The sequence below is a fragment of the Rattus norvegicus genome, chromosome 2 (assembly GCF_021556685.1).
Source record: "Rattus norvegicus strain SHRSP/BbbUtx chromosome 2, alternate assembly SHRSP_T2T, whole genome shotgun sequence".
NCBI classification, from domain to species: Eukaryota; Metazoa; Chordata; class Mammalia; order Rodentia; family Muridae; genus Rattus; species Rattus norvegicus.
The window spans coordinates 1,757,661-1,782,935 of NC_141535.1; the positions used below are offsets into that span (position 1 = coordinate 1,757,661).

A 25,275-nucleotide genomic window follows, 5' to 3' on the forward strand; every position below is an offset into this window, starting at 1 on the left:
ATATACTAGGAAGAGTGAAATAGCTCAGTAGGTAAAGATATTTGTTGCCAAGGCAGTTAACCTTGGTTTGGTCCTTGGGACATACACAATGGAAGGAGGAAATGAATGCCATAAATTGGACTCCGTCATCCACATGTGTGCAATCACATGCAGAAACAAGGAAATACTCAACTAAAACAATCAGAAAATTAGAATTCTATAAATATAGGACTTAAAATATATGCATAAATTAAAGTAAGGAAATAGGTTGACATGAGATATGGTAAGAATTCTGTAAAGCTGATACATTCCCAGACTTACAGAAAGTATCCCTATACATATGTGTGTTCCATTTCACCCCTTTCTGAAGCAAGAAAAAAATTACATACACGGAATTTCTGCCTAGTATTACAGAGCAACAGAACATAATATTGAGAATTAAAAGAAGAATAAATATATAATTCATATGAAGGCATCTTGGTCTTGCAGAGATAAGCTAAACAACTCCTGGATACTATAAGTTCAGACTCATGAACATGTATTACTCAGATTGATGAATCAAAAAACTTAAATATGGGGCATGTAGATTCCAGAGACTTTTCCACTGTGGTATTGTGTAACCAGGGTGACCAGACAATAGCACTTGTATTTGTATCACTTAGATTTATAGGGACCTTTCCTTGCATGGTGGAGGAATAGGCATCTACACTGAAATGTACTATATGTAACTAGAGAAATAAAACAAAATGTTCTCCTTCATAACCAAAACAGGAATACTACTAGGAGTTTCCAGGTGTCTTAGTCACATCATGAAATAGAATCAAGTGACCTTGTTCCAATATGATATTCTTCATTCTTTCTGAGATATGAGGTAGAGGATGAAAGAAAACACCCCAAAACCTGGGTTTATGGTAATATATTAGTTAAAAATGTCAAATGTATGAGTCCAAGGGGATCTGACAACCATCAGGAGTACTGGAATACTTCCACTGGACTCTCCACAGTGGTTGCCTGTGTAGGATTTAGTTGCTGAATCAGCACTCATTTTTCAAATGTAGAAGACATCAAAATATAGACAAGAGGAATCATCCTCATATTCAATTACAAAGCATCCCCACAAGTTTCCTATTGTCTTACATGGAAAGGATAAATTTAAAAGAGTAAAACAATATTATTATACTCAAGGAAAAAGCTTGTGTCAAAGAAACAAAACAACAATTAAAGGCAAAAGTCTATGTTTTTCAATAGAGTGACTATAAGGAATGGAAGTACACTTTAAGCAGAAATTGTGGTTATCTTCTTCAAATTTATGGACCATGGATGTTATAAAATGAATGATAAGATAGAATAACAATGTAGGGTAAGAAGCTAATTGATAGAGGAGCAGAAATTAAACTCAAAGCAGCTCAGAGCATCAAAGAAGCCTGTGGTAAAACCAAATGTGCAGCAACACAATTGTAAGCAATACCCATTATGGAAAAGTAAAGACAATTCAAAAGGCAAATTAATATATATGATGGACACTTGTGTCAACTTGGATTTAGATGCCTCTAAATCTGGAGGGGTTTGTCTCCTATTGAGAAGGCAAAATGTTCCCCTTCAGAAATTTGAAGTAGATTGAATAATTTTACCCTCTTTGTCCTAGTAAAAAAAAATAAGGCCAGAAAATAATTTACATTGTAAACGTGTATATGTAGGGGGTGTGTCTTTATTAAATTATGTGTGAGTATTTGCATGTCTAGGGTTGCCTGTGGAGGCTAGAAAAGGAAGAGTATTGGGTCCCTGAAACTGAAATTACCAGTGATTATGAGTCATCTTGTTCTTTGAATCTAACATGGGTCTTCTTCAAAAGTAGTACATGTTCTTAACTTCTCTGTCATCTCTCCAGTCTCCTGTAAAAATAAGTTAAAAAACCGATTTCTGTTGCCTAAAGACAAGGAGGCTGAATGAATATAATGATTCTGAGGTTGTTTTTAAAGATGAAATTCATTATGATAGACAATGGCCATAATATATCTAAAACTAAAAAAAGATAAAGTGCAAACAACAGTGTGCTGTATGAGAGATGTTGCAGGGTAAAAAATGACATGAAACTTTCTAAAGAGGCTTGAGTCTGCTTATAAGGTCGCAGTATTTTGTGTGTACATGTTTGTGTGGGGGTACATATGTCTGCAGGTGCATGTCCACAGGTGTGAATAAGGAGGTCAAAGATCAATACTGGGTATCATTCTCAGTCACTCTCTACTGTATTGATTTTGTGACATGGTCTCAAGCTGACCATGGAATTACCAATATAGCTAGACTGGGGCTCTGTCAAGCCACAGGGTTTCTTTCTTCTCCATTTCACAGGCACCAGTATGATTAGCTTGGAACAGAGTCCCATGACTTTTTACATGTTCTCTGGAGACTGCACTCAGATCCTCATGCATGTATCAGAAATAATTTAGCAAAGGTGCTACCTCTTTCTGGCAGTGGCCATGTAGCTGCTGCAAGGAATAGCATATGAGTGCTTCAGTGACAGGATTCTACTGTGGCAATTCCATTTAAACCACTTCTCAGTTGACAAGGTTAATTTGGTGGCCTTTATATTTAGTACCAAGTTTGCATGCCCTACAAGCTCTCCATCCCTTCATTGTACTGCATATAGTCATTATCAAAATTGTATCACTTCATCAGTCATGGACAAGGCCATCTGGAGTCACACTGACTTACACTGTGGATGATTCTACATTTTTCTGAAAACTCTTTCAAGGGATAAAATGTTCACTTCTTTTGGTATCTATCAATCCTCCAGATGTTACCATAAATCCTGGGAATTTGAGACTTATACTCATATCTTTAGAGAAGTACCCAGTCGCACTGAGCAAGTCTGTGTCAGTTGTGGAGAGAGGTAGGTCCTGCTTACATAACTGTTTTTAAGAAGATATATCTGATCAGTAGAGACATGGAAAATTCAGAGATTATGTGGGATTGATAGAGACTTGAAAATGGCTCTTAGAATGATTACATCTTACAAAGATCTATATATTAGAAAGATGTCTAGAAGATCTGCTTTGTAAAATCAACTTGTCTGTCTGCAATTAAAAGGGAATTATGATAGGAGATAATAACTAGTATAGTTTACCAACAAATGTTTAATTCGGCCTCTCACCATGCATAACTATGTAACCATGTTTGGTACCAGACCAGTATGTCTTCCTGTTTACAGGACAAGCCTGGCCAGACATCTCTTTTGTCTTGCTGAAATTGTGCTTTTTAATGCAAAATAAGTTTAGGTGGTGATTTATCCAAGGAATGGGAGAAGGAGGAAGGAGGAAGGAGGGATTTGTATAAAGATAGAGCTTTTGAAATGTGGATATTATGATTTCTTTTAATAATGTAAGCAATGATATCACTGCTTGGGTAAGCACAATTGTCATTGTATAAATATAGAAGGCTCAAGTTATTTGTGGCCACTTGCCTGAAAATCAAAAGGTGGTCAGTGTCTTCACCTTTGTTAACTCCCCTTCTCCATCTCAGGACCTAAACATTATAGCTAGAACTGGCATTGGCATCTTCTTGGTTCCTAAATTTTAATTTTTAAAAATTTTTATTAGATATATTTCTTTACTTACATTTCAAACATTATTCCCCTTCCCAGTTTTCTGTATATGAGCCCAATTCCCTCCCATCCCCCTCCCCTATACAGGTATTCCCCCTGTACATCCACTTTATCCCACCCCCCATATTCCCCTGCACTAGCGTTCCAACCTTGGCAAGACCAGGGGCTTCCCTTCCCCTGGTGCCCCAACAAGTCTATTCTCTGCTATATATGTGGTTGGAGCCCTGGATTATTCCATGTATAGTCTTTCGGAACTGGTTTAGGCCCTGGAAGCTCTGTTTGGTTGGCATTGTTGTTTTGATGGGGTTGCATCCTCCTTCAACTGTTTCAATATTTCGTCTAATTCCCTCCAAGGGTGTTGTTCTCAGATCAGTGGTTTGCTGATAGCATTGACTTCTGTATTGGACACGCTCTGGATGTGTCTCTCAGGAGAGATCTATATCCGGTTCCTTTCAAGATGCATTTTATAACTTCATCGATCTAATCTAGTATACATATATACACATACATATACATATATATACACATATATACACATATATACATACACACACATACACGCACACACATATATTCATACACACACACACACATATATTCACACACACACAAATGAGTATTTACAAACAGATACGTAAGGTAGAGTACACTATTCTTTGTATTATTTTATACTATCATATGTATTTATAACTATGCTCACATAAAGAAAAACTATTGTAAGTAACTAAACATCATTTAAAAATGGTAAGAAGTAATACGTATCTATATAAGCAATGGAAATGGAGAAAAGTACACAATTACAGTGTGAAATTATCTCTTTAAATTGTTTTTAATGAGTTTTTAAATAACCATACCACTAACTTTCAATTTAAGTCCCCATGAATTAAATTCCTAAAGCATATTGTACCATAACTGACATGGATAAATCCTACCTCATAGTAACTAGTACTTTTTTAAATAGTCAAAGACATATTTGTATCCATGAAAATACATTGTTTCAGGTAGCACAATTTAAATTTTCAATCTCCTCCTTCCTCTCCAGCCTGTCAACAGCCTTATTTTCAAATATTTTCCTATTTCCCATCCTTTCCTTTTCACTTCCTCAGTCAGGTTCTTCCAATGAAATTTAGGTCTTATACACAGTATTCCTGCTTGGCATAATCTTCTGTGAATATGTAAGAGATATACTCCTTTCCATGGTCCTTCCTCTTATGTTCATTAATGGACCTGGTGAAATTCAACAAAAACACACTAAGAAGTGAAATAAATGGTATAGTGACTTGTTTTCATATAAATCAAGGATGGAATTACAAAATATTAATTTTAAATTAATAGGCTAAATAGCAGTTTTGTGCTACAACAAACAAAAGCAGTTTTTCAAAAAACAAAACAAAACAAACAAACAAAAAGCAAAAACAGAGTATGTTGCAAAACAAAGCAGGTGAGCCCTAAACTATGACATTTAGGAAGCAGATTTTGTTCTGAAAATATTTCCGCCTATATTAATGGAACCAAGATCATACATGGTTCAGAAGCAAGAAGTATACCTTTTGAGTGTGCACAGTATTGTAATCTGTATTGACAATAAGTCAATATTACTTCCTAAATCCTATTTGAGCCGATACAAAGGTAGGGGAAGAAAAGTATGAAAATGGCGGCCACCACATTCTCAAAGCAGAAAAGGTAAGATATTCCAAAAACAGGTAGAAAACATTTACTGGGAGTCTAATCCTGATGCTGAAACCAAAGAACCGGAAAAGAAAGTTATACACCAACATCTCTGATGACCATAGGTGCACAAGGCTTTAATAAAATACGTGTAAACCAAATGCAGTAACACAAACAGATTTCTCATTAGGTTTAAGGCAACTTCATCCCAGAGATGGAGGAAAGCGTCAATACATGAGAATTAACATAATCTACCACATAAGTACAAGTACCACCATATTGCATACATAAAAGACCTTTGATAAAATACAGCCTCCATTTGTGATGAAAGTCTTACAGAGAATAAGGACACAAGGGATTTATCTCAACTTGATAAAGGCAATATACAGCTAAAGTCATCCAAAAGAGAGAATAATTCAAAGTACTTGTGTTGGAATCAGGACCAAGACAAGGATGTTCACTCTTCTCACTTCTCAACATACTTCTTACAGTGTTAGGTCAAGCAATTAAACAAGTCAAGGTAATGAAGCAAATACAAATGAGAAGGGAAGAAATCAATATATGTTTATTTTCAGGTTTTAAGATTCTATACATAAAAACTAAATCATAAAAAAAAAACCCTATGGCTGATAAATATGGATAAAAGTTGAAAAACACAGAGTTAAAGCACAGGAATCAGTATCCTTTTTAACATACAAAAGACAAACACAGAAAGCAAGGGGACAATACTATTCTCAAGAAACTAAAACAAAACAAAACAAAAACAAAATACTTGAAATAAATATGACAAAGGAATGTGTGCCATGAAAACTGTAAAACACTAAAGTAATTCACTGAACATATTCCTGCTTAAGAAACAGCTACAGGTGTTTCTTGCCCTCTTGCTAAGAGCAGAAGAATAAATAATACTCTGTTAGTACTCAGTGGCTTCTGGGATTTTCTTAACATTCACATCACCACAGAGAACTACAAACAAATAAGAAACCTCTTAAGTTATTGAGAAGCAAATCCCAACCTTCGTGCATTTTTCATGTAAATAAAATAAACTATTTATCAAGTTTAAAATGGAGATAGGATGTAGTATGCACCCTCCCCCCAACGCCCCCCTCACCCTCCCCGATTACCACAGTCTTGTGTATGTTACTCAGTGTGACAGCTCCAAAGACTATGTGTCCTGAGAGCTATGTGTCCTGAGGACTTGATGCTGTTATGGAGTTCTGCTCTGTTCACTGCCAGCATGTTCCTCATAATCTAAGAATTATGGGAAAACTCTAAGGGGCCTCAAATCACTCACTGGCCAACATATCTGGCACTAACAATTGATTTCTTATACACATTTTTGCCCTCAGCTTCCTGAGGGGATTTATTAAGAATTGCTCTTGAGTAGATACTCATTCTGAGGATTTAAAATAGATATGACTGATTTTTATATAAGTGGTTAGATCTGTGAGTCTTTTAAGAATACTTTTTAAGGATAAATAATGAAATAATTACTCCTGTCTTTGTCTAGAAGAAAACTAAAACAATTACATTGCAATTTAATGATGCTTGAAAGATTTGGCTGGGACATATAAATGATGGAACAAAGAATAAAGCACAAGGGTTAGGGCATCCATCAACTATGTGTATCTGTTAAGGCTTGTGTATTATGGGCTGGAAAACTTTTCCTTCTACCATCAACTCTGTGTGTGTGTGTGTGTGTGTGTGTGTGTGTGTGTGTGTGTGTGTGTGTGAGAATTTTCTCTCTTCCCTGGTCTTTCTCACTGACCCCAAGGAGTTAAGAGTTCATAGGTTTTTCGCTGATCAGAGAGAGTGCCAACCCCCCAGTAACTTAAGCTTTGCTCCCTCAGAAACTGTCTGTTGAGTAACATCTCTAGTCGCTGGCTGCCTGTGGCAGCATCCCCATAGGTGTCTGGATCCACCCCAATAAATACCTTTAAGCATTGATTCCCAACGGCTGCCTGCCTCATTTTACCCACCACACATATGCCAACATTGGTCATCAGCAATAGTAGAAAATCGTTTACTTTTAATTTAAAAGGAAATCGAGTTTCAGCTTAATTTTCTGTGTGTTTTCTTGAATTTATGTGACTGTGTCCGTGAAGAGACAGACTGCCCAGAAGGGTAGTTAAGAACAGTTGTGAGGCGAGTATTTCTTATTTGTGAAGACTGACAAATAAGGCCTCGCCAATGCCATTCAAATAAAAAAAGAAAAAGAAAAAGAAAAAGAAAAATATAGCTTTCAATTTCTTATCATTTTATACCTCAAGGAAGCTAAACATGACAATGCCTATTACTATTATTATTATTATTATTATTATTATCATTATTATTATTATTATTACTTTGGTTTTCACTGGAGGATCACTAGGGACTATTATGTTATTTAAAATTCTTTACATGGTAGTATAGATGAAGGACTCAGACTAAAATATTTCCTTTGTAATATATATTTCATATGTGGAAATTGTAGAACTGACTTGATAGACTTAATCTTTCTAAAAATATAAAAAAAATCAACTATCCATTAAGAAATAGAACTCACTTAGCTTCTCCATACCTACCTTCATAGCCACAAGAAGCAATTTCATCTCTTGAAAAAAACAGAATCAATTCAAATTCTTTGCGTAGAATTGGGATTCTTACTCACTGATGAATCTGATATTAGGTCTGCATTAAAATAAGATTTAATCATTATGTTAAAATATATTTTCCTTAAATTTTATTAAGGAAATATGGTTTCTATTATTTTCAGGTGCAAATATTTAGGTTCCAAACACTGCACGAATGGCCATATTTAGTACAAAAACTAGTAAAATTGATTTTTTATTTTTCAGCAGTGTTCAGACAAAAATGCGTCTCTATAAACTCACGGTATCATGTTTTAATAAATGTAAACCATTCTGTTACCTTGTCAGACAGTCCCTGGGGTAGGCAAGGGTGGAAGTGGTAAGGAGGATGAAGACCATCTCCTTGCTTAGGAGAACTATGCAGCTCACTATAACAGGAAAAACAGAAAAGAAGTTTCTTGGAATGGTTATTTTTTCTTTCCTAAAAGAACTTTCTATAGAACTTACAACTAATATGATAAAGAAATTTCAAGTTTCTGCCAGCCATTTGATTAAACAAAAACTTACTAATCAATATTAGGAAGTTTGGTTTCCTGTTTCCCATATCCAGAAACTAAGTCAGTATAGCTTGATAATCTCATCTATACACTACATCCATACCCACATGCGTGCACACACACACACACACACACACACACACACACACACATACAAACACACACACAAATATATGCACATTATATAAACATTTTTATATACTATAATGACACTTTATCTTAAACATTAAAGTTTTTCTTTTACGCACAGGTAAAAACAGTCTAACAGCATTATTTTCTACTTGTCATGAAACAAGTGCACTTTCAACTAAAAAACCTGAGCTCAATTTTTGTCAGTAGTAACTGCTTTACAGAACATAATTCCAGTTTCGATAGAATAACAGCTTACCAGCATTTGTAATATCCAAACCAAATTTGCAATCTCACCCAGATGTATAAATGTGCCCGGCACCTGAACCATAAAGAAGTCCATTAATAATGGATGAGTATATTAAAGAAATTGGTCATTGCTGTCGATAATACTATTAGGTTAAGCATGATGTGTGCTTTTATAGAACTTTTTCTGCTACAAACAACACTGTTAGTAAAGCAAGACCCAAATCTATCACTTTAGCTAATTCCAAACAAAGCTATTCTGTGTACACTGCAGTAGCACAGAGTTTAAAAAACTACTCACTGCCTCTTTTTCACACATATTGAAACACCCCAATGCTCTATGAAAAACAGCAAAGTTATTGCACCACCAGAAATACACAGTACAATAACTAACTTCATTTCAGTAGAGCATGAGACTTAATCTCAGGGTCAAGGGCACCAATTATAAAAGGAATTAAACACTCTAACTAGTCCAAATAAAAGACACACAATCCAGGTACTTTATTTACAAGTCATAAGCCTAATTGGGCAGGTTTACAGCTATACTAACCTATTTCCATGCCATAATGTCCCTTCTTACTTGCTGTTTTTCCAGGCTATATGCTCAGGGTCCATCTCCTCACATGGTGGCTTCCTCCTCCCTTGGTCTCCTCTCTTGTTCCCCCTTCTCCTCCCTCGTGACACCCTCCACTCCATCCTCAAGTCCCACCATTCTTCTTCTATTGCCTAATCACAGACTCTATCCACTTTTGATGAGTTAAACTAAGAAGCAAAGTTTACAAAGCATCACTTGGGGTACTTGAGGATCTGCTCCTCAGGGCTTCCAGATCTTGGGAGCCAGTATGTAGGAAGCATTTAAATACTAGAAGCACCATGCCAACCCCACCAATAACTTTTCCTTATCTGACCAATAACCATCAACATCTTTACCTAATACACAGCCCATACAGATATTTTCAGATCCTAGCACCCATAGCTATGGCTTCTGGTAAAATGTAAGGATGTGTCACATTCTTATAAACTCAAGACAAACTGAGCAGATTATCCAGTGTTTTCACAACAGTCCACTATTTATTCTGCAAGAATTTAAGAGTCATCAATAACAAACCAACAGAAAATGCCACTAAGCAAAGACAACAGCCATGATATATTATATTCCAAAGTTACAACCATGAATTAAGCTTTAAAAGGAAGTTATTACATAACCGTTATATTTTAAAGACTTTTAAAATAAGACTCTCACTTGGAAATAATGCAAAGTTCATCTTTGACTACTGAGTGTAGGCCATGCACCCCCACTGCCATGGCCTGAGAGGCAACACCAGAGTGTTCCTCTTCACTGGGCTAGCTGACCTGCTCCACAGTGCAGCAGAGTGCATGGGTCTCTCCACAAGCAGAGTGAGCTACTCTATGTGAGATTCGTGGAAATACAAGGATACACAGTCCTCTCTGGAGGGCAAACTAGACAAGCACATGGAGAAAGAATGTGGAGGAATAGTTGGAGAAATCAGAGACCAGGACACAAAATTTTGAAAGAGTAATCACTGAGACTCAATCTGTGACTAATAGAATTTAAATAGTTGCTCTTGTAGAATGAAAAGTAAAGTTGCTAACAGGGTAGAAAACATCTGCATCCTCGGAATCCAGGAGGGGTTTGTAAAAGGCCCCAAACATGTGCAGAGATTAAATAGCTCTAAACAGAATCATCAAAGAGATGATTCAGGAAACAGCACACAAAGGAAGTCACAGATGGATCAAATGCTCTGGTTACATTGACCTAATTTCTTAATATAAGGAACAAGAAATCAGTTTCCAAAAAACATGAAAGATGCTTCATCTAACAATACAAGTCAATATTAGACCTAATTTTTATAGAGCTAATGTGTAGAAGTCAAAGATACTAACTTCTAAAATGACTCTTAGTACATTTAATTTTTGTGCAATGTCTAATAATGACTCAGAGAATGTGATATTGGAAAAAAGTAGAAGAAAGGCATTGGAAAAGCAGTTTTAGGCACAGGTTTGGTTGTAAATTTAGTAAAAGACAATCTAGTCCTTCTATATCTAGCAAATACTTTTACAGGCTCCAAATGGGTCAAAGACCTTAAGATACAAAAATGAATGTCATAAAGTTAAAACAAGAATATAGTATCAAAGTATTATGACCACTTTTTTAAAGGAAAGGAATATTTCATTTTGTGGAACTTAAACATTTCCTCTAATATTTGACTTCTGGTGGCCCATCCAAAAGAAATGAAAAAGATATGAATTATAAAAGGATGTCAAATATTTTAAAAATCCAGTGGTTAATAAGATGCAGCTAATTAAGTAAGCAAAGAAAATATTCTGCTGCAAAACCATGTTTGGCCAGCCAGTGATGGAAAGCAAGACAAAAGAAGATTAGTTTCCTGCAATTTTCAAAGAACAAGCATCTACCCAGGTCAAAATCTAGATGCAGACTACTAAAACAAGCAGCTGACTTGGCGTCTACCCACCAGACTGAGCAACAAAGGAACTAGAAACACCACCAAACATGCACAACAGTTTTTTTTCCCTCATTTTGACAGATGTTCACTAAGTATTTTCTTAGTGTTCAGCATGGGACACGTACTGTGTACTTCCTTCAGTTACACATCCCTTGCTTTCTAGAACTTAAATTTCTATCTATTTAATAATATGAAGAAGGAAATTCAGAAAGAAAAAGCAATATGGTACACAAGTATGCTGAAGAAACTGACCACAAGCAATGAAACAAAGACTCAACAAGCTCAAGAAGTTATCCCAAGATCTACTGACACAAATCACTAATCTCAAAATTTTCTGAAAACATTTAACAGCTAATGAGAGCCCTAGAAAACTTGAAAAACTGAAACACATATAAATTTTAAATGTGTGTCTACAATCACCCTTCCCAGTGCACCATGTAAGCAGATGATGGCAACTAAGAAAGACTAATTCCTGAAAAGAAATCTAGATGGCCAGATTCTGTTTTGCCTCAACAGGGTCGTTTCTAAAATAACCATTGTTTTTTTAAATCTGACAAAACAGGAAACAGAAGTAACTGGGATAAAACCAAAATCTAGATCCTTTCTACTGTGCTATATGTCTTTCTTCTCGTTAATGTGTTCCTAAAACTATGATTTTTTTTTAATATTTGTGGTTTTAGAATTTATTCTACAAGGAAACCAATAGGAAAGACTTGCCAATTTCTTTGGAACGGTAATGCAAGGTAGTAAAACAAATGAAGATCTTATGATTGTAAAGAGACTAATTTTCCAAGACGGTTATGGAAATATGTTTTCTAAGAAACCAACTCACTCAAATGAGGCATTTAGACTCTGGTTACAATAGTGGTTGTGTCCTTCCTTGAGTCGGGGTTCCCTGCTCTGTAGCCTTCCCTTGAAAGTTCTGTTCTCTTGGTGTCATCTCCTGAAAGCCGAGGTTAGGTACCATGGTGTCTGCTTTTAAGTTCTAAAAAATACTGAAGAACATAAACTTCAGTGTCTGCACGCTGACATAAGCCAAATCGCTAATAGCTCATCTAGTTAATATGAAAAAATCATGCTTTCACTCCCAACCTAAGTTGGGATTGAGTTCCAGGTGAACATCATCCTCCAGTTCCAGAAATCAAAACTATACACTGCTCAATCCTCAGCTTTAGATTTTGTTTGGATTCATGTTGTCACTTGTGGAAGTTTGGACCTGGTTCTTCCTCCCAGCCCCATGCTCCCAGAAATAAGACGGAGACTCAAAATATATTAACAAATACCTTGGCCATAGAGCTAGACTCTTCTCTTACAAATTCTAACCCACTTACTCAAATCTACATTCCACCATGTGGCTCATTACCTGTGCCCAGGAACCACGGGTCTGTCTGGTCACATTTTCCAGGGCAAGTCTCTCCGACCTGGCTCTATCCCAAAATGCTTTCTGCCTTCCGGACGTCCCACCTTCTATTCTATCCTTTCCTATAGGCCATAATTTTTTTTAACTGAAAGGTGATATATCCATACAAATGCACAAGATACTCTCTCTACAGTCGCTAGCATTCTTAAAGCCTTCAAAGAGCTAATTATTCCAATTCTACTTTTACTTCTAATGCATCAACACCAACACCAACATTCAGAGACCATCCATGGGAGGACTATTGCTTTAAAGAACTTATGTGCACCTGCTTTTCCTTTCAGTTTATTCTGGTAATAATGCCACTCCAGCAGGGTGTTAGCATCAGGACGAAAAGGTGTTCTATGTAGACCAGGCTGGCCAGGAATTCATAGAGGTTCACCTGCTAGGATTAAAAGCTTGCTCCACAAACATGGCTCTGATGAACTGACTCAATCTAACAGCAGCAGAGTCAGTTTTCTGTAGCCTTTGATTTCTTACAATGAAAAACAGGCAACTCGGATACCAGGTTCAGATTGTAGGAGAAGAAAATGAGACAAAAAAACTACAATCAGACTTTTGTAATTCTGGTATAAGTAGGTATAAATAGATTTAGAGAGCAGGGGGCTCAGAACAAAGAGACATATAACACACAAGCTCTCCTGCCTCACTACATAAGTCAGACAAAAGAACAATAGACCAGAAGGTAAGTGTCCCTAGCCTAAAATCAATTCCTTTACATTCAAAAAAAATCCCTTTCAGAGCTGAGTCAAAACTACCTAGGTATAGGTACTATACCTAGGTATAGGTATAGTTACTTCCCAACTAAAGCCTTGTTGGGAATCTAGAATTTTCTAGTATTTTCACATAAGGGAAAAACTGACATTCAAACGAAACTGCAAATGTAGCTATCATGTCCAGAAAGAACTAAAGAAAAATGCTAAATAAATGCTTCTAATACGAGTAAGTAGTACACACATAAACCTGAAATTTCATTTGCAAAACAGACTGCCCAGTTGACTCAACTCAATGATACAGAATTATCCAAAACCCAGAAGTTAGTATGTTTACCTACATTAAGGGAGGAGAGTTATTTGAACAGAAGAGAAAGTCTTAAGACACAGTATAGCAGAAAATTTCCCTTAATGAGCAATAAAAAAATATAGAAAATATCCAGAAACTCTCATCTTTGTGAGATAACAGAGTCATCAATTTAACATACTCTCCTCTGTATATTTCAACATACACTAATGAGGTAGGATTCTAATTTCTCAATACCTGTGATAAGAAGGGGTAGCCAATTTGAACAAATGAATAAATTTAATTGAGAAAAAACAAAATACTTTCGAAAGAATATATTGTTATCATTTCAGACACACACACACACAGACACACAGACACACACACACACACTCTCTCTCTTATGTATCAATTTTTTTTAAGCAAACAAGAATACAGATCTTTAAGATCTGTTATACTTCTTACACCCAGGAGACAAAGAAGAAAACAGTATCAACATGCCTTCCAGAGCTCTGATGTCTGGGTGCCGTCAATACTGACATATTGCCTAAACGGAAAAAAAGAGCATTCAAACTCAAACTAATTCTTCTCATTAAAAACATATTTAGTCAATTTTAAAAAATCACATTTAAGAATAATGTTAACATAATGTAAAATATATTATGGACTGTACACCACCTTAATAGATGAATTTCCATTTCTTCAGTTTTCTGATAGAATGTTAAATCATTTCTAAAAATAGCATAGCATTATTTCCTATTCTACATTCTAACCTTCTTCCTTTAAGATTATAACTTTATAAGATAAATCTTATTATACAATTTAGTTATGTGTAGTTTCACCTATTTAGCTTTGATAAACTCCATTCTGCACAACTCTACAAATTTTATTTAATGAAACAATTACAATGGCTACTACTACCCAATGTTGTTGATAAGTAATAAAACACAAGAGGATTACAAGGAGTTAGATTAATTCTCACAACACTATAGGGAAAAATTACTATCACCCACAACTTTTATATTAGTAATATAAGTTCAACAGCTGGTGAGTGCCCAAATTGGAATTTATTTCCAGTCAGTCTGATTTCCAAGCTCTTAAATTATCATACTTGTTGTTATTAAAATCTCTTTGTAATAAAGTACCCACCACACCCATCAAAATAGAGCACACAAAACTAAAACCGTTCCACTTAGTGAGATTTAATGGGAGAACAAGACAAGGGAAAGGGGCGAGAGAAAAAGAGAAAAGAATGAAGAGAAGAGAGAGCATGAGGGCAGAAGAAGTTTGCCTTTCATTTGGAATATGACATAACTACTCCCACATGGAGTTGCGATTTGGACCAAAGGATTACAGGGAAAGTAGGGCTGTTTCCATGTCAACAGTTACCAAATAGTGTTGCTGCTCAAGGCAATTCCTGATACCAACAATACTGCTGTTATAATTCGACATATTTCAAAAAGAAGTTCACAAAAAACCAAAGTCTATATACACAGGGAATTGTTCTTTCATTATTAGCTGTTACTAGTTCTGCCCCATGACAATTATATTTATGGAGATGAAAGTAAATATTATCTCATAAGGAAAATTACTGACTTACAATAACCAGAGATTGTTAATAAGGATTATTATAACCCAACTATTAGGATAAGACTACTTTATAATAACATTACTTCTAATAATCCCCCTGGTGTTCCAAAATATGATGTTACAGTTCCTAAAACTGCCACCCATTTCTACGTGTCTCAAGCTCTGGCCGAATCTTTCGTGCACTGTGACAGCCAATTCTGTGAAAAACTGACTCATAAGAGGCCAGTGAAAGAAGAACACAGACTGGAAACAATTAAAAAAAAGTCTATTCAGTCCCAAATCAAAGTACACCTGCCTGTTAAGACAGAGCATGCAGTGAAGATCCAGGTAAATATATTTAAAATGCAAATCATACCAGCCCTCAACAAACACCGAGAAGTCAACAAAATGATCTAAGTATTAAAAAGAAAAAACAAAACAAACAAACAAAAAAACCCAAAAGCCCCAAACCACTCTGTCTCTTCATCAAGGAGGCCAAGTAGCAGATGCCACCATGAAGATCTTCATGAAGACCCTAATGGGCAAGACCATTACTCTTGAGATTGAGCCCAGTGACACCATCAATAATGATCCAAGACAAGGAAGGCATCCCACCGACCAGCAGGGTGGATATTCGCTGGCAAACATTTGGAGGATGGCCATACCCTGTCCAACTACAACATCCAGAAAGAGTCCACCTTCCACCTGGTGCTGCGACTGCACGGTGGCATCATCGAGTCATCCCTTTGTCGCCTTGTCCAGAATTACAATTGTGACAAGATGATCTGCCACAAGTGCGACTCATGCCTGCACACAGTGTAGTCAACTGCTACAAGAAGTTCGGCCACTCCAACAACCTGAGCCCCAAAGAAGGTCAAATAAGGCTGGGGCCATACCTGGCCTGTGACCCTGTGACCAAATAAAATCCATTGACTTGGGCAAAGAAAAAAAAAGAGAGAGAGAGAGAGAGAATGACAAAGAAAAATATCAAGCTGGGCACAGGACTTAAACCCTAGCATTCAGAGACAGAGGGCAGGCACATCTCTGTAAGTCTGAAAGCAGCCTTGTCTACAAAGTGAGTTCCAGGACAGCCAGGGCTATACAGAAAACCCTGACTCAAAAACAAAACAAAATTCTGACAATTAGCTTTCCTGTGTAAAACCGTTATGACTCTTTAGCATATCCAACAAAAATTCATGTATTGGTGGCAAGAAAAACACTGTTAACGATGAATACTCTATGCTGGTACAGAACACCAGACAAACCCACATTTGGAAAACAGCTTTGTAAGAAATATAGTAAGACACACATTTAAACAACTAACATTATTGGATTTTGTACTAAAAACTGAGATCTTACAAGTAAACTGTAGTGGTTTGGCTTGATGCTGCTTGTATATTATTGTTCATATTGGTTCCTCAAGAGGCGTTGCGCCCACCCCACAAGCAGAGCATCATGTACTTAGGTGATGCTATGTGAACCTTCTCTCCACTTTAATAGGTCAATAAAAGGTTAGAGCCTATGATTGGGTAGTGGATAGGAAAGGTGGGACTGGAGGCTCAGGAGGGGGTGGCAGGTAGAAGGAGAAAAAGAATGAAGGAAGAGGAGTGAAGGAAGCCACTATGCACCAGAATCCTGTGGCTGGGAGAAACCAGAAGTAATAAGGAGTCTTAGAATTGGGAAATAAGTTAGTATTGTATTAGATATGCCCAATCTAGGCATATAACTTATTATTAAAATATTTGGATTGTGTGTCTTTTACATGGGCTGTTAGTGTTGGAAATTTTAGTAACAAATTGACAAAGCCATGTCTGGTTAAGAACCAAAGTAACCCGATACGGAAATCCACCCCCATCCACTGAATACTAACAACTAGGGCTTCACTCTAAAGCTGCTTCAGGGTGGAAATTAAGCATGAATCTAAAGGGTGTACAGAGAGCTAACTGAGATGCTCCCTGCCCAAGCCCCAAGCAAACCTAGGCAACCAGAGATACCACACCAGCCCTGAGCTGGGACACAAGGTGGCGCCAATGCCACAACATAGTTGGGGTTTCCCCGAATCTGAGAGAAAAAAAAGGACAGGAAGTCAAGGTTGCCTTAGATGAGTCCTTCACAACTGAAAATTAGCAACTGAAAACACAGCAGGTATCTTTCCAAAGCTTTCTCACAGATAACAATGGGCTCATCTAGGGATCTCTCTCCCAAGTCAACCTTCCCATGCACACTTTGATTTCCAACATCCCTCCACTTCTAAACAGGGCACAGGACACAGGTTGCAAGACCAGCTATCTCAACTGCTTACACTGCAGGCTGTGTAAGATCAATACACAGGCTGAAGGCTATACAGGACAGTCAAAAGACCTAAAGGGCTCAAAACAAAAAAAGCCAAGGGTCTTTGTACAGTCAGCCCCTCACTACTAGTGAAAGAACCCGAAAGGACCTTAATGTCCTAAATCAAACACCATAAGGAAAGAAAGATAAAAGAAACTTCAGACCAAATATAAGAATTAAAATAGTACCACTGCACTCTTTTCCTCCTTCGCTTTTTCCTACATAAGGTGCAATAGAGAATTGAGGAGTTTCTTAAGTAGTGAATATAAAAAGCAGTGATTTTGTTTTTAACATTCTTAGCTTTTCAGAGTATGTATGACCAAAGTCTAAGAAATTAAATTTGCCAAGGTATGTTGAACAAAATTTTTGCATTTTCCACAGGCTAAAACTAAGAGCTGTACCAGAATCCACTCTGACATAACACTTTACCAGCAAAACTTGTAATTATAAACAGTATGATCTGCTCTTGTTAAGCAAATATCTTGATTTACTAGTACTTAACTTTAACTCAACAAAAAGATAAAATAGTTAGATTCAGTCATCACAGAGACAACAACAGTACAATTAATACAGTAATGAAAATGTAACTCTACCTTATGTCTATATAACAAGGAACTACAGTAAGGACTAAAGAGGGCTAATATTGCACATACCTTAAGAGGCATGGACCTGGGCAGGAGAGATAGCTCAGTGGATAAGAGGTCCTAAGTTCAATTCCCAACAACCACACGGTGGCTCACAACCATCTGTAATGGGATCTGATGCCCTATCCTGATGTGTCTGAAGACAGCTACAGTGTACTCATGTTAATTGATTAATTAATTAATTAATTAATTAGCCATGGACCCAGAGAAACAAGGTGAAATCATCTAAACCAGTATGAAGACAACCAGGCAATCAAGCACAGTGATACATGAAGAGATCTTAAATGACAAATATGTATCTGTCAACTGCACGGATTAAAAAAAATGACACTGACATACATATTGACAGCAATTTGCTGTCAATTGGGGGCAAACATACACAACTATGACCATCAAGAAGACTCAAAATTAAGAAAAATTTGGGTAGTAATACTCAATAAAGAAAGACAAGTGCTAAAATGATCAGAAAGGAATAAATCTAGATTGGGTAAATGAAAACTCAGAAAGAAATTATTTGGTGTAAAAAAAAAGGAAAATAAAGTTAATTAAATAAATAAATAATTGGGGGCCAGAAACAGATGGAACAATCTCACTGGGCAAAAAAAGTAGGTGAGTAGGTGTCTTACAGTTTTATTGCTGTGAAGAGACACTGTTACTGAGTCAACTTTGATAAGGAAAACTGACATTGGGCTGGCTTACACTCTCAGAACTTTAGTCCATTATCACCATGGCGGGAAGCACAGCAGCATTTAGGGAGGCATCGTGCTGGATAAGGAGCTGAGAGTTCTACATCTTCATCTGAAGGCAGGAGCAGGAGACTGTGTCGACACTGGTCATAGCTTGAATATAAAGACTTCACAGCCCACTTTCCCATTGACCCACTTCCTCCAACATGGCCACACATACTCCAACAAGGCCCCACCTCCTAATAGTGCAACTCCTTATACGACAAGGATTCAAGCATATGAGCCTATGGTGGTCATTCCTATTCAAATCACCACAGCAGATAAGTCTTCAGACAGGGAGTTCATAGCTAAAACTATATAAAAATTAAAATTTCCAGATATCTTCACCAACCCACACGGCAAACTACTCATTCATTCCAGAGACTAGACCCAGGAAGAGTAGATAGAGCTGGTAGAAGAGGTAACCAACACAAAGGAGTAACTCGGTGATACCCTTTCTAGACTGACAATTATGGCCCTTTCCTGACCTTCTTTGACAAATCTAAAAATATTCTCTGCTATGAAAGTACCCTTTCACAAGCAAAAAAAACAGATCTTTCTCTAGGAAAACACAAGCATGCACCCCAAAGGACCTCAGGGCCAACCCTAATCCTGAATTCCTGCATGAAGACCCTGAGAGATGAAGTGAAGCCTGGGATACTTGTACAGACTCCAAGGTGTTGCAAGCGCCAAAGCTGTGATTTCTGCCGGGGAGAGTTGCTTTCATGGGATAGAACCAGCCTGGAAGAGATATATTTTACAAGCAGAAAGATGGAGGATGGTGCCATATAAGCCTCTGATATCAGATATTAAGCTAGAGCCCTGGTTATCAACCTTTCTAATTCTGTGACTCTTCAATACAATTCCTTGTGTTGTGGTGAACCCCAACCATAAAATTATCTTTGTTGCTACTTCATAACTGTAATTTTGCTACTGTCATGAATCATAACGTAAATATATGTTTACAGATGGACTTAGGGAGCCCCTGTAAATGGGCCATGACCCACAGGTGGGAAGTCTGACCTAGGGGACTTGATGTTTACATGCTGCCTTATCAGTCTTGCTTGGTCCAGCGTTTTCTGACTATGCCCCCATTCCTCCTTTTAGGAAATAGTAATATATATCTTTTCCATTTTATGTTGAAATTAATTCACTTTTCAAATTCACAGGGTTTTATCGAGACTGTGGGAGACCATGGGGACTTCTGAAGTAGGATTAAATATACTTTGTATTATAACAATGGCCTTTGAAGCCTGGGAGGGAAATGTGGTGGTTTGAATGAGAATATCTCCCATAGGCTCAAATGTCTGAACCCTGGTGGTGACTTTACAGGCTATACCTTGCTAGGGGCTAGCTCTGAGGCTAGTATATATTGACTAGCCCCAATTCCTGTTCACTCTCTCTGCTTCATATTTGGGGTTTAACATGTGATCTCTCAGCACCCTGCCATGATGGCCTCATAGAAGCCCAACCAAAATAAACTCTTCCATAAACTGACTTGGTCATGGTATTTCATTATAGCAACAGAAAAGCAAATAAGTCAGGCTATAAGTAGTTGAAGATTAAAACATTTTTTTCTTATCTTAAAAAGTTCATGATAAAATTGGGCACAAAACCAGTAAAAAGCACTCAACATCTCTAACCATTAATATAGATAGCAATTCCCCTAAATATTGCTGTGTCCCATCTTCTTGCTTAACAGAACAAATAGGTTCCTCCAGCTTCTGGAACAAGGCAGCCAGGTGCTCATCCTACAACCAAGAAAAGACATTCCAATAAACAGCAGATACAGCTCCCTGCCACAAAAATAACTTTAAAATACCAATACACTTACAAATACAATTTCATGTATTTTACACTGTTTTGATTAGTTTGCTTCTTTTTCTCCATCTTTATTAACTTGGGTATTTCTTATTTACATTTCAATTGTTATTCCCTTTCCCAGTTTCCAGGACAAAATCCCCCTAACCCCTCCCCCTCACTTCTTTATGGGTGTTCCCCTGCCCATCCTCCCCCCATTATGACCCTCCCCCCAACAATCACATTCACTGGGGATTCAGCCTTGGCAGGACCAAGGGCTTCCCCTTCCACTGGTGCTACCTATGCAGTTGGAGCATAGGTTCAGTCCATGTACACTCTTTGGGTACTGGCTTAGTCCTTGGAAGCTCTGGTTGGTTGGCATTGTTGTTCATATGGGATCTCAAGCCCCTTCAAGCTTTTTAAGTCTTTTCTAAGATTCCTTCAATGGGGATTCCATTCTCAGTTCAGTGGTTTGCTGCTGGCATTCGCCTATGTATTTGCTGTATTCTGGGTTTGTCTCTCAGCAGAGATCTACATTCGGTTCCTGTCAGCTTGCACTTCTTTGCTTCATCCATCTTATCTAGTTTGGTGGCTGTATATGTATGAGCCACATGTGGGGCAGGCTCTGAATGGGTGTTCCTTCTGCCTCTGTTCTAAATTTTGCCTCCCTATTCCCTCCCAAGGGTATTCTTATTCCCCTTTTAAGAAGGAATGATGCATTCGTATTTTGGTCATCCTTCTTGGGTTTCTTGTGTTCTGTGCATCTAAGGTAATTCAAGCATTTGGGCTAATGTCCACTTATCAATGAGTGCATACTATGTGTGTTTTTAGGTGATTGGCTTACCTCACTCAGGATCATATTTTCCAGTTCCATCCATTTGCCTATGAATTTCATAAAGTCATTGTTTTTGATAGCTAAGTAATATTCCATTGTGTAGATGTACCACTTTTTTTGTATCCATTCCTCTGTTGAAGGGCATCTGGGTTCTTTCCAGCTTCTGGCTATTATAAATAAGGCTGCTTTAAACAGAGTGGAGCAAGTGTCTTTGTTATATGTTAGGTTATCTTTTGGGTATCTGCCCTAGAGAGGTAGAGCTGGGTCCACAGGTAGTTCAATGTCTAATTTTATGAGGAACGTCCAGACTGATTTCCAGAATGGTTGTACCAGTCTGCAATCCCACCGACTCTGGAGGAGTGTTGCTCTTTCTCCACATCCTCACCAGCATCTGCTGTCACCTGAGTTTTTAATCTTAGCAAGTCCCTGGTGTGAGGTGGAATCTCAGGGTTGTTTTGATTTCATTTCCCTTATGACTAAATATGTTGAACATTTCTTTAGGTGTTTCTCAGTCATTCGGCATTCCTCAGCTGTGAATTCTTTGTTTAGGTCTGAGCCCTATTTTTTAATACGGTTATTTGTCTCCCTGCAGTCTAATTTCATGAGTTCTTTGTATATTTTGGATATAAGCCCTCTATTGGTTGTAGGATTAGTAAAGATCTTTTCCCAATCTGTTGGTTGCCATTTTCTCCTTACAACTGTGTTCTTTGCCTTATAGAAGCTTTGCAGATTTATGAGATCCCATTTGTTGATTCTTGATCTTAGAGCATAAGCTATTGGTGTTTTGTTCAGGAAATTTTCTCCAGTGCCTATGTGTTCGAGGTTTTTCCGCACTTCTTCTTCTATAAGTTGGAGTGTATCTGGTTTGATGCGGCGGTCCTTGATCCACTTGGAGTTAAGCTTTGTACAGGTTGATAAGAATGGACAGATCTGCATTCTTCTACATGCTTACCTCCATTTGAACCAGCACCATTTTCTGAAAATGCTATCTTTTTTCCTTGGCTCCTTTGTCAAAACTTAAGTGACCATAGCTGTGTGGGTTCATTTCTGGGTCTTCAATTCTATTCCACTGGTCTATCTGTCTGTCTCTACACCAATACCATACAGTTTTTATCACTATTGCTCTGTAACACTGCTTGAGTTCAGGAATATTGATTTCCCCGGAAGTCTTTTTATTGTTGAGGATAGTTTTAGCTACCCTGGGATTTTTTGTTATTCCGGACGAATTAGCAAATTGTTCTGTCTAACTCTATGAAGAATTGGCTTGGAGTTTTAATGGGGATTGCATTGAATCTGAAGCAGTCATTAAAAGTCTCCCAACCAAAAAGAGCCCAGATCCAGATTGGTTCAGTGCAGAATTCTATCAGACCTTCATAGAAGACCTCATACCAATACTATCCAAACTATTCCATCAAATTGAAATAGGTGGAGCACTACCGAATTCCTTCTATGAAGCCACAATTACTCTTCTTCCTAAACCATACAAAGACCCAACAAAGAAAGAGAACTTCAGACCAATTTCCCTTATGAATATCAACAAAAAATACTCAATAAAATTCTTGCAAACCGAATACAGGAGCATATCAAAACAATCACCCATCATCATCAAGTAGGCTTCATCCCAGGGATGCATGGATGGTTTAACACACGGAAATCCATCGACGTAATCCACTATATAAACAAACTGAAAGATAAAAACCACATGATCATTTCAGTAGAGGCTGAGAAAGACTTTGACAAAATACAACACCCCTTCGTGGTAAAGTTCCTGGAAAGAACAGGAATTCAAGGCCCATACCTAAAGATAGTAAAAGCCATATACAGCAAACCAGTAGCTAGTATTAAACTAAATGGAGAGCAACTTGAAGCAATCCCACTAAAATCGGGGACTAGACAAGGCTGCCCACTCTCTCCCTACCTATTCAATATAGTTCTTGAGAGTTCAATATAGTTCCAGAGCAATCAGACAACAAAAGGAGATCCAAGGGATACAGATTGGAAAGGAAGAAGTCAAAATATCACGATTTGCAGACAATATGATTGTATACTTAAGTGATCCCAAAAGTTCCACCAGAGAACTGCAAAAGCCACTTAGGCCTGGTCTACAAATTGAGTTTCACAAGGTGAAAGCAACGTGTTCCCTTGATTCAGCACAATTTCTGTGTCCACCTCCTCCACAAAATATGACCAGAGTCTCTAGAAGTGTAGGGACAGACACGAAAAGCATGCAGGATGCTGTTAAGAGGTCCAAGTCGCCCCCACCCTAATTTCCCTTTGTCTCTCTACTAACCCTCCGAGTTCCTGATGAAAGTGGCCAGAGAGTCTCCTGGGAAGCTCCCCAGATGCTTTTGCTGCAGGTGTCCTCAAGGTCAATTTTCAAAATGACTGCTTTTTCCAAGGTTTTTCCCAAGGTACACTACTGGGGACAGCTGTTATCACTAATACATGGCTAGGATTTTAACATCCTAGTGTTTTCATACCAGCCCTAAGAAGGTCCCATCCCTCATCTTCAATTCAGAGTTGGTTCAGTTCCAGAAAATCTTAGACCCTACCCCTAGGCCCAGAGCAGCCAGGTCTCCCTATTCCTACCCTGACGCCATACCTCAGGCAGCCAGGTAGAGACAAAGTCCCTCATGCACAGAGCGACCCCCAGGCACCAGGGTGGGGTGCCCCGGTGCCCCAGCCCTCACTCACCTTACCTGTCTGGACCAGGATGGCCAAGGGGAAAACGAGGTAAAGGAGGAGAGCAGTGAGCCTAGCCACCATGGCTGGGAGCAAGTGCAGGACCCCAGAGGAGGACAGCTATCCAAGGAGAGCCTGAGAGGTGGTTGGGGAGGAGGGGCCGGAGAGGAGGAGCCTATAACAGCTGCAGGACCCCACCAACAGCTAGAACCACTTGAACAGCTTGGCAGCAGTCTGGGGGTGGGACATGGGGGAGAGGGCAGAGGCGGGGCTAACAGACACCCTTGGGTCGCCTGATCCATATTGGGTGGTGTGTCTACTTGTTGCCCACAGAACCCTCCCCATCCTGCATTGCTATGGGAATGTCAGAAGCGGCCTGCGAGTATCAGAAGCCAGGGGGTGAGAAACAGCAGTGGAGATGGTGCTCAGAAATGGCCACCTGTGAGTCACCACACCCTGGCCCAGAGCTTGCGACCTTGGGCCGCACCTTCCTCCTCTACTTCAGTTCTCCCAGCTGCGAGGACCCCAGCACCTCAGCAGCACTTGCTACTCCAGGTTGAAAGCTGCAACAAAATCCCTGCCCCAGACTAAAAGAACTGGTCTGTTTGTGTAGCTGCCTGGAACCAGGTAGAAGCTGAGGACCAGGGCAGGCAACAGGGAGGGTGAGCTCAGTCCAGAGTAAAAGCTGTAGGGAACAGTTCCCGAGGCTTGAGTTAGGGATGGCCTTAGTGAAGGGAAAGTTCACAGCTGCTCAATCTACTGAGACTAACAAGTGCGCTGCAGTCTTTCCCCATGAATCTCTCTCTCTGCAAATGGAGTCCTACTCCCTGGCGGTGAGAATGCAGATACTCTCTGCTGTGACAACCAAAAACCTACTGCAGCCTGGAATTGAAAGCTCCCAATATGAGCAGGGCTGCAGCCAGCTCTCAGGACAAAGAAACCCTGCTCAGGGTGGCAGCATGGAACCTGTCTATACCATCATGCTGCATAAGCTGCCCTGGGGTCACTTCAGAGCACCTCTCCTATTCCTATTCCTA

General features: G+C 38.4%; 1 pseudogene; it reads left to right on the forward strand.

The window, feature by feature from the left end:
* The window catches only part of LOC148006609 (uncharacterized), a 2,902,548-nt pseudogene that overhangs the window by 1,708,385 nt on the left and 1,168,888 nt on the right, over positions 1–25,275 (forward strand).